The 8,591-nt window shown below is 38.5% G+C and overlaps 1 pseudogene; it reads left to right on the top strand.

Annotated features, from left to right (window-relative positions):
• The first annotated feature begins 1,407 nt into the window (after positions 1–1,407).
• Positions 1,408–2,447, top strand: LOC139438375 (4-galactosyl-N-acetylglucosaminide 3-alpha-L-fucosyltransferase 9-like; annotated as a pseudogene).
• Positions 2,448–8,591: the final 6,144 nt, after the last annotated feature.

The raw sequence follows: 8,591 nt of genomic DNA, 5'->3' as shown, positions 1-8,591 counted from the left end.
ATTACAAGAACCATTTCTGGTACTTTGCATCAGCAGCCCTTTGGCAAACAAAGACAAGATCAATCACAAGTAATGAGACTGAAGAAGTTGCTGAAAACCTCCCAACCAAGAAAAGCCCAGGCTCAGAAGGCTACAAAGGTAAATTCTACCAATCATTCTAAAAAGAACTAACACCACTCCTGCTCAAACTCTGCCAAAAAATAAAGAAAAGGGAACATTACCTACCTTCGTCTATGATAGCAACATCACCCTAACACCAAAGCCACTTAAAGATGCCATAAGAAAAGAAAATTACAAACCAATCTTTCTAATGAACTTAGATACGAAAAAGCCTCAACAAAATACTTGCAAATCTAATACAATAATGCAACAGATGAATTACAAACCATGATCAAGTGGGCTTCAACCAGGTATGCAAGTTTGTTTCAACTTAAGAAAATCAGTGTAATATAACACATTAAGAGAGCGAGGGAGAAAGATTACATGATCATCTCTAATGACACATAAAATGTATTTGACAAAAAATCTTAGAGAGACAGAAGTAGAAGGAATCTTTCTCAACATGCTATAGGGCATATATGAAAAATCCACAGCTAATATCATACTTAATGGTGAACAGCTTTCCCTCTAAGATCTGAAGAAGACAAGGTTGCCCTCTGTCATCATTCTAATTCAACATTTTGTTAAAATATTTTCCTATAATCCCAAGGCAAATGAAAGAAAGACTGAAAGATTGAAAGAGAGAGGAAGAAAGAGCATCCAAATTGGAAAGCAAGAAATAAAACTTCCACTATTGCAGATGACCCGATCCTACACATCAAAAGTCCAGAAAAATCTATGGCAAGGCTACTGATAAAGAGCTGATAAACGAGTTCAATAAAGTGATGGGATATAAGATCAATACACAAAAAAATCACTAGTGTTTCTTTGCACTAATAACAAGTGATCTGGGGAGGTAATCAAAAGCAAAATTCCATCTTCATTCTTTTTTTAAAAGTAATTTTTAAAAGATTTATTTACTTTTATTTTTCCTTCATTTATCCTCCCCCCGTCCCCCTACCATGGCTCTCTCATCTCTGTTCTCATTGTTTGCTCAACTTCTCCGGGAGGCACTGGGAACCAAACCCAGGACCTTCCACATGGGAGGCAAGTACCCAGTGGCCTGCGTCACATCCGTTCCCATTGGCTGCAGCCTCTGCTGGTTTATGGCATCTGCTCATTTAGGCATTTGCTCATAGTGGCTGCGTGGTGTCTAGTGAGGTGGTGCAGTGTCTGCTCATCTTCTTTAGGAGGCACTGGGACCTCCTGAACGTGGGACCTCCGGTGTGGGAGGCAGGCACCCAACTGGTTGAGGCACATCTGCTTCCCCACCGATTTTTAATTGTCTGCTTTGTCCTGGCCTGTTTCATGGCATGTCTGCTTATTTACATCTTCAGTCCGATGCAGTCAGCCAGCCAGTGCTGAAAATGAAAAATTTCTTCTCCACCAAAACTGATTATTTGGATGAAACTATTTCAATCTGACTGTGGCCTCTGGACAGACCTTACAACATACCAAACAATGTTCAATATCCATGGACGTCATCTCACAACCAATCATTCCCTGTTAAACAAGTTTCATGCTGTCTTTATCCACCATTAAGACATCAGTTGGGATCTGGCTAATTTACCTCAAGAGGCTAGGCCACCCTTCCAGACATGGATTTGAATGAATTTGGAATCACCAACTCCCCGAAAGAGGGGCACTTTTTCAACCTCATTCGACTTACCACCGTGACTCAGATATCCAAGAGCCTTATCGCTTCTCGATGGTGCGCATGAACCCTTTGCATCTGAAGTGCCGAGCAAAGAGAATTTTGTGTCCTGGGTTGTATGTAACTGGAACACTGAGCATGCCAAGATCAAGAACTACAATGAGATAAGAAAAAGCACGGACATCCATAAGTATGGGCAAGCATTTGGAAAATCTGCGAACAATGAAATTTCTATTCCTACCATACCTACATGCGAATGTTATCTTTCCTTTGAAAACTCAATCCATAAAGATTGCATCACTGGAAAGTTCCATAATGCTTTTCTAGCTGGCTCTGTACCTGTTATACTGGGGTCATCTAGGGAGAACTACAGAATTACATTCCACCTGGTTCATTTATTTATGCGAAAGATTTTACTTCTCTCAATGGGCAAGGAAAGTATCTGAAGTCAATGGAGAGAAACAGTAAGTTATACCTTAGTTAATTTAATTAGAGGAAGGATTTCACAGGGAATCTTCACCAATTTTGGGAAGCACATGCATGCTTGGCTTGTGTCCATGTAGAAAGACATAAAGAATATATGTTCATCAATTGTAACAAGTACGCCACACTAATGAAGGAAACGTTGCAAATGTGGGAGTGTTTGGGGGGGGAGGGAGTAGGGCATATGGGAATCCCTATATTTGTTGCGTAACATTGTGGATCGAACACTTCCTTAAAACAAACAAACGAACAAACAATCTGTTGGTAATTTAGAGAGAAGGTTTTGAGATTCAAGTTTCCCACCATTTTCCACAGTGGGTAAAATATCTTGATGAGAAATGATCCAAGTTTTGAGGATAAGAAGAGATAACATTCTGCTTTTGTGTCACATTTTATCTTTCATAACATGTATATCTTGGTGGAGACTTTTAAGAGTGCAGCATTACTAATGGTTCCGTTTGGTTTTAATTATTCTGTGTACACCATATTATGGGCACTGAAAAATAATTTATTCTTCACTATCATTTTTAAACATTGTTTTTTCATATTTTTGTCGTTTTCTGTAACGTAAGTTTGTGATTTGCTTTCTGTGTTCCTAAATTTTTTTAGAGATTTATTTTATTTATTTCTCTCACCTTCTCTCCCCCCCCTTCACCCCCCCCCGTTGTCTGTTCTCTGTGTTCATTCACTGTGTGTTCTTCTGCGTCCGCTTGCATGGATTATCAGGCGGCCCTGGGAAACTGCGTCTTCTTTTGGTCGCATCATCTTGCTGCTTCAGCTCTCCCGTTTGTGCGACACCACTCCTAGGTGGGCTGCATTTCTTTTCCACAGGGCGGCTATCCTTGCGGGACACACACCTTGTGTGTAGGGCACCCCTGCACGGCACGGGCACTCCTTGTGCACGATGGCACTGTGTGTGGGCCAGCTTACCATCCAGGTCAGGAGGTCCTGGGGATCGAACCCTGGACCCTCCATATGGTAGACAGACACTCTATTAGTTGAGCCATGTCTGCCTCCCTTTGTGTTCCTAAATTCATCAGATGTTTAATAAATTTGGAAGATGAAGGTGCACATATTAAAATACCAGGAAAGAATTTCACTAAATAATATGATCTCTAGTTCCAAGTTTGCATAATGTAACGAATGAAGAACATATTATAATTACGACCCCTTTGACTTCAATGCTGAACAAACAGTTCTGTTTGGTCTATTTTTCAGCTGTTTATCACATTTCTGAAAGCAGAATTAGTCATGTAGTACACGAAAAAGAGATTGAAGCATAACTGTTCTATTCAGAAGGTCATCAGACTTCCCATTTATTTTCAATATGCTGACTGGTGAATATAGTCATTTTAGTCTCTTCATCTTCAGATAAAATGTTTAAGTATTTTTGAAAATCCAATTTACCGAGATTTTTCATACCTGATAAATAATTCAATAATGCTTATGAACAACTAAGGCAGTTCTCTTTCTGATTCTGATAAATCTTGGTAAAGTAGAACAACTTATTCATATAACAAGGAAAAAAAGAGTATCTATAGATACAAATTGCAATTATGAATAGTACCACTTATGTGGTACTATGCTTTTTAACTACACTTTTATTAGGCCCCACTATTTAAAGCAATTTCATTTTACCATATGCAAAAACAAACAGATGTAACATTTGAGCTAAGAGAAGCTAAAAAGAAATTATCATTGAGGTGTCAAAAAAGGAAAAAAGAATGAAAAGGGATCCCTGTCTCACACCCTGTGCAAAAATTACCTCAAGTTGCACAAAGACTTTCTGGGACCACAAAGCTCCTAGAAGATAATGTAGGAAAGTATCTTTGAGATTTTTGTGGCAGGAAATGGTTTCACAAACTTTACAACCACAGCATGAACAAAGAGAGAAAATAGATAAATTGGAACTTCTAATTTTAAAAACTCTATGTTTCAAAAGAGTTTGTCAAGAAAGTGAAAAGGCAGTCTACTCAATGGAAGAAAATCTTTGGGATCTAATATCCAGCATATATAAAGAAATCCTACCACTCAATAATAAACAGGCAAAAACAAAAAACAAAAAAACCGTTGTGCGAAGATGTCAACAGACTAACAGGCAGCACTGAATGCTCTGACAAAAACAATGAAGAAAGAGCCAAAAGCTGCCTGAGGGACTTGATTTGGAGGGTCATCAGATGAGGACAGTACTACACAACTCCCAGGAGTGTGATGGACAGGGAGATCAAGAAGCAGAAACCACTTACCAACGAGTCACCAAGCTCAGGTGGTGGCCCATCCTCCACCCTCAAGATACTAAGCTGGGGTACACCACCTTGCTCACCACAGCCAACTGAGAGGGGAACAGACATCTTCCTCCCTGACAGCTGTTCAAGAAAGAAGGGAGGGGAGGTCGGGGTGCTTTTCTTCAGTGATTTGGGCCAGCAGAGCCAGCTTTCAACACAGCCACACAGGAAAACTGAGACCGAAACTCCTCTGGGAAAAGGTGCACTGACTCGGGCCATCTGCTGGCCAGCCTGGAAATTGCATAGACGGGAACTGTTTGGCTTGCTCTCTGTATGCAACCCTGGGAGAAAATCTACACCCACTAGTTATGTCTCTGGCCTGATTTTGAAAACTTCAGCTGGGCAATTTTAAAGACTGAGAAGAAGTTGAGCCAAATATCAAAGAAGAACTGTGAGAGAAAAAAATAGGCAAGAGAGAAGTTAGCCATCACAGTAAATTAACCAACGTATTCAATGTACCTGTCAAGTATATTTCTTAGAGACTTAAATTTGCGGACTGTTCATATGCCCCTGAGCGCTGAATCCCAGCAGAATAGTGACCAAGTCCTACTCTCCAGTTCTAAGGCTTTCCCTGGCACACAAACAAAACAATGATGATAGACAAGTGCCATTCCAAATAACACAGAGTATCGACAACTGAAAGCAATATAATTCTTTCCATCTTCCCCATAGTATTGACATTCTCTCTCAGCCTGAAAGTGGACATCATCCCAAATCTGTCAAGCTTGAAAAATAAACCTTCATGGGGGGGGAGGGGAAATATAATCATAGACCAAAATAGTTCATTATCTTGTGCCAATGGAAGATCTTGTAACATTGATACAGTCATTCCCAGCGGCTCAGAAGGGAGTGGGAGAGAGAAATGGAGAAAACGTAGGGCATATGTGGGCCAATGCGTTTCCACTGTATGGTTCTACAATGATAGACATACAACATTATGCATTTGTCAAGACTATGGAACCGTACAGCTCAAAGTGTAAACCATACTGTAAACTAGACTTTGGTTAGTCTGTAGTTGGCTCATCAACTGTATTGGTTCATCAACTGTAACAACTGAACCACACTGACTTAAGATGTCAATAATAGGGGAAACTATGTGTGTGGGTGTCCGGGGGGTTGTACGGAAATTCCCTATACTTTCAGGGTATACACTAATATAATTTACTGTACTACACTGCATTAAATTATAGCATAATGACTGTACTATAATATACTGTACTAAATTACAGAATAATTACATTATAATTTCATAATATAAATCTAAAACTTCTCTAAAAATAAAGTTTAAAAACAACTCCAAGCTTTATGTGTTTCAAAGTGCCCATTAGGAAAGTGAAAAGACAACTCTTGGAATAGAACACTTCTACAAATCATATATTTGATAAGGGCCAACTATCTAGAATATTCAAGAAACAGACATCACAATTAACAACCAGGCAAGGAGTCAAGTAGACATTTCTCCAAAGAAAATATACAAACACCCAAGAAGCACATGAAAAGATGTTCAAGGTCATCAGCCTCCAGAGAAATGCAGATTAAAACTTCAGTGCATACTCAGCGCTGTCATGACCAATTTGCTTAAAAAGACCCACTGGTCTGGGGCGATTGGCTGTGATAGTTGCACATGAGAGATTAAGAATTCTGCACCCAAAAACCCTCGATTTTCTTCAGCAAATCCCTAAAAAAGGCAGCATATAAAAATATACAGAACAAATTAAAATGAGAAGTTGGGTATACCTGGGTATTGTTAAAATACAACCAGGTGCTGAAAAATTAGAAGACAAGCTTCAGAGTGGCCAAAGAGAAGAGGTAATTCTTGACGCTGAGTGCAATCGAAGTATGCTGAGAGAAACGATACAGTGGAGATCATGGGAGCCTGTAGTGGAAGAGCCTCACATCAATTAATGGAAATAGTCAGTGTAACCATCATTAAATGACTTTGGTGTGTTGACAGGTAAATGATAGAATTAAATGTTCAGGTATATTATTAAAATGTTTCCATATTGGGGCCATCTGAAAACCAAGAAAACTGTTACAAAACATATTAAGGCACGTATTAAAATTAGTGCTACTCAATATTTATAGTTAACAGGGATTTATGAATCACTTTTTTATTTGTAAAGCTTTCACTCAAAATAAATTATTTCATATGTTATTTCTTTCAACAGACATGCTGGGAAGACTTGAAAGTTAATTGGAAAAATTCCTACACAACTTCAAATCAGAAAACATATTCTAAAGGGGAAGTACCTTTAACTGGTATTTTATCTTTAACATATCTTTTTAAAAAATTATCCTAGAAAAAAGAAACTTATTTACTATTATTGTATAACCAAACATATAAATCACTGCTTGAAGTGTTAAGAGTGAAGATCAAATGTGATGGAATAGTGAAGGAAGCAGGTGATAAAGTTTTCAGTTATGGTTAAACTCCTTGACTCTGTATGTCAAGTAAAATTTAAATATATGACTATACACTAATTAAGAACCCATGGTAGTTGTGATTTTCCTTTAGCCTATTTTTGAATTACTTACTCTATTTACTCAGTTTTCATATTGTTCATTTTATTATATCTTTACTATAGTACATTAGAAAATCTTCATCAAATTAGAATTCATTGTACGGTAAAATAAATTGTTTCAGTACTCGAAAGAATGATTTCTTACTGTGCAGGGGTAGTTGGAAAAGTTTTCCCTTTTTTACCATTTAAGAAGATTAACTTTCTGGTCCTTAGCCCTTTTTTTAAATCAACCCAACTGCATTACGATACTGGTAGAATTTTTATTAAAAGGAGACATGAAGAATTCCTAAAGATTTTCTCTGCTTCTTAGCATCGTCTGTTACTCAATCCTTTTTATTTTCTGATTTCCAGGATTCAAATTCCCTGCCATGTCATCTGAAGAAGGGACTCTCTTTATGGGAGGGCTTAATTTCAATGCCAATGAAGCAGGCATTTGAAGACCACTTCAGCAGCTGTGGCCTTATCTCTGACGTGCTCATCGTCAAGGGCCGGGAGACTCAGCAGTCCTGGAGTTTTGGCTTCATCACCTTCACCAACTCAGAGCGTGCCTGAGATGCCATGCAAACCATGAACGGAGAGTCCCTGGATGACCACCAGATCCGTGTGGACCATGTGGGCATGTCAGCCCGAGAACCAGAGGAGATACATTTGGGGTCATGGGCATGGTTGCAGCTAATATAGAGGTGTTAGGGACCAGGATATGGGAGCAGCCAGCATGACAGTCAGGGAATCCAGTGGTGAAAGATGGACTGTAGTTAACAGGACAAATATGAAAACATTCTCTTGTGAACAATAACAAATGTGTAATACTTATACAGGGAATTAATAATTAATAATTGGGTGGGTGGAAGGAAAATACACCAAATTTAAGATATGGAATATAGTTAGCTGATCTATTCTGATGATACTATTTCATAGTTTGGAACAAACGTTTCACAATACCGCAAGGTTTTGGTGGTGGAATGATGTATGGAAGCCCTGTATGATGATATGTTTGTTTATTTTATAAATTCACAACTTTAACTGTACACTTATTGTTTATGTACGTTCATTTATGAATGATATACTTCACTAAAATTTTATTTTAAAAAATTTTGGATATGCCAGCCCAACCCACACACCAAGTCTTCATTCTGTGTTAATTGTAGATTAAAAGAGTTATTTATTCCAACCTCTAGACTTTATCAAATATACGATTTGAAGAGATTTTCTCTCATTCAGTAGAGAAAATCTTTTCCCTCTTTCCCCCCAATTTTTGCAAAGATTGTGTCCTTGTCCTGTGTGGTCACTTAAGTCTCAATTCTATTGTCCTAGACCTGGCAGCCTTAACCAGCCAAAATTACATAAAGGTTGAACATCCTATCAAGGGGAATTGCTAGCAGACTCCCTCTTTCCATGTTTTTATTTGACCTTATTCAATCATCTCATAAGCCAGGTATTGTAAATATCAGTCTCACACTTCTTGAGGATGAAGACCATCTGTGACACCCAGGAGAAAAATTATGGTCTTAAACTAATCCATCCCCATGGGTGTGGGGCCCTTTGCAC

This window comes from Dasypus novemcinctus, chromosome Y (genome assembly GCF_030445035.2).
Source record: "Dasypus novemcinctus isolate mDasNov1 chromosome Y, mDasNov1.1.hap2, whole genome shotgun sequence".
NCBI lineage: Eukaryota > Metazoa > Chordata > Mammalia > Cingulata > Dasypodidae > Dasypus > Dasypus novemcinctus.
The sequence above is the reverse complement of the archived record's forward strand: the minus strand, read 5'-3'. Positions and strand labels throughout refer to the sequence as shown.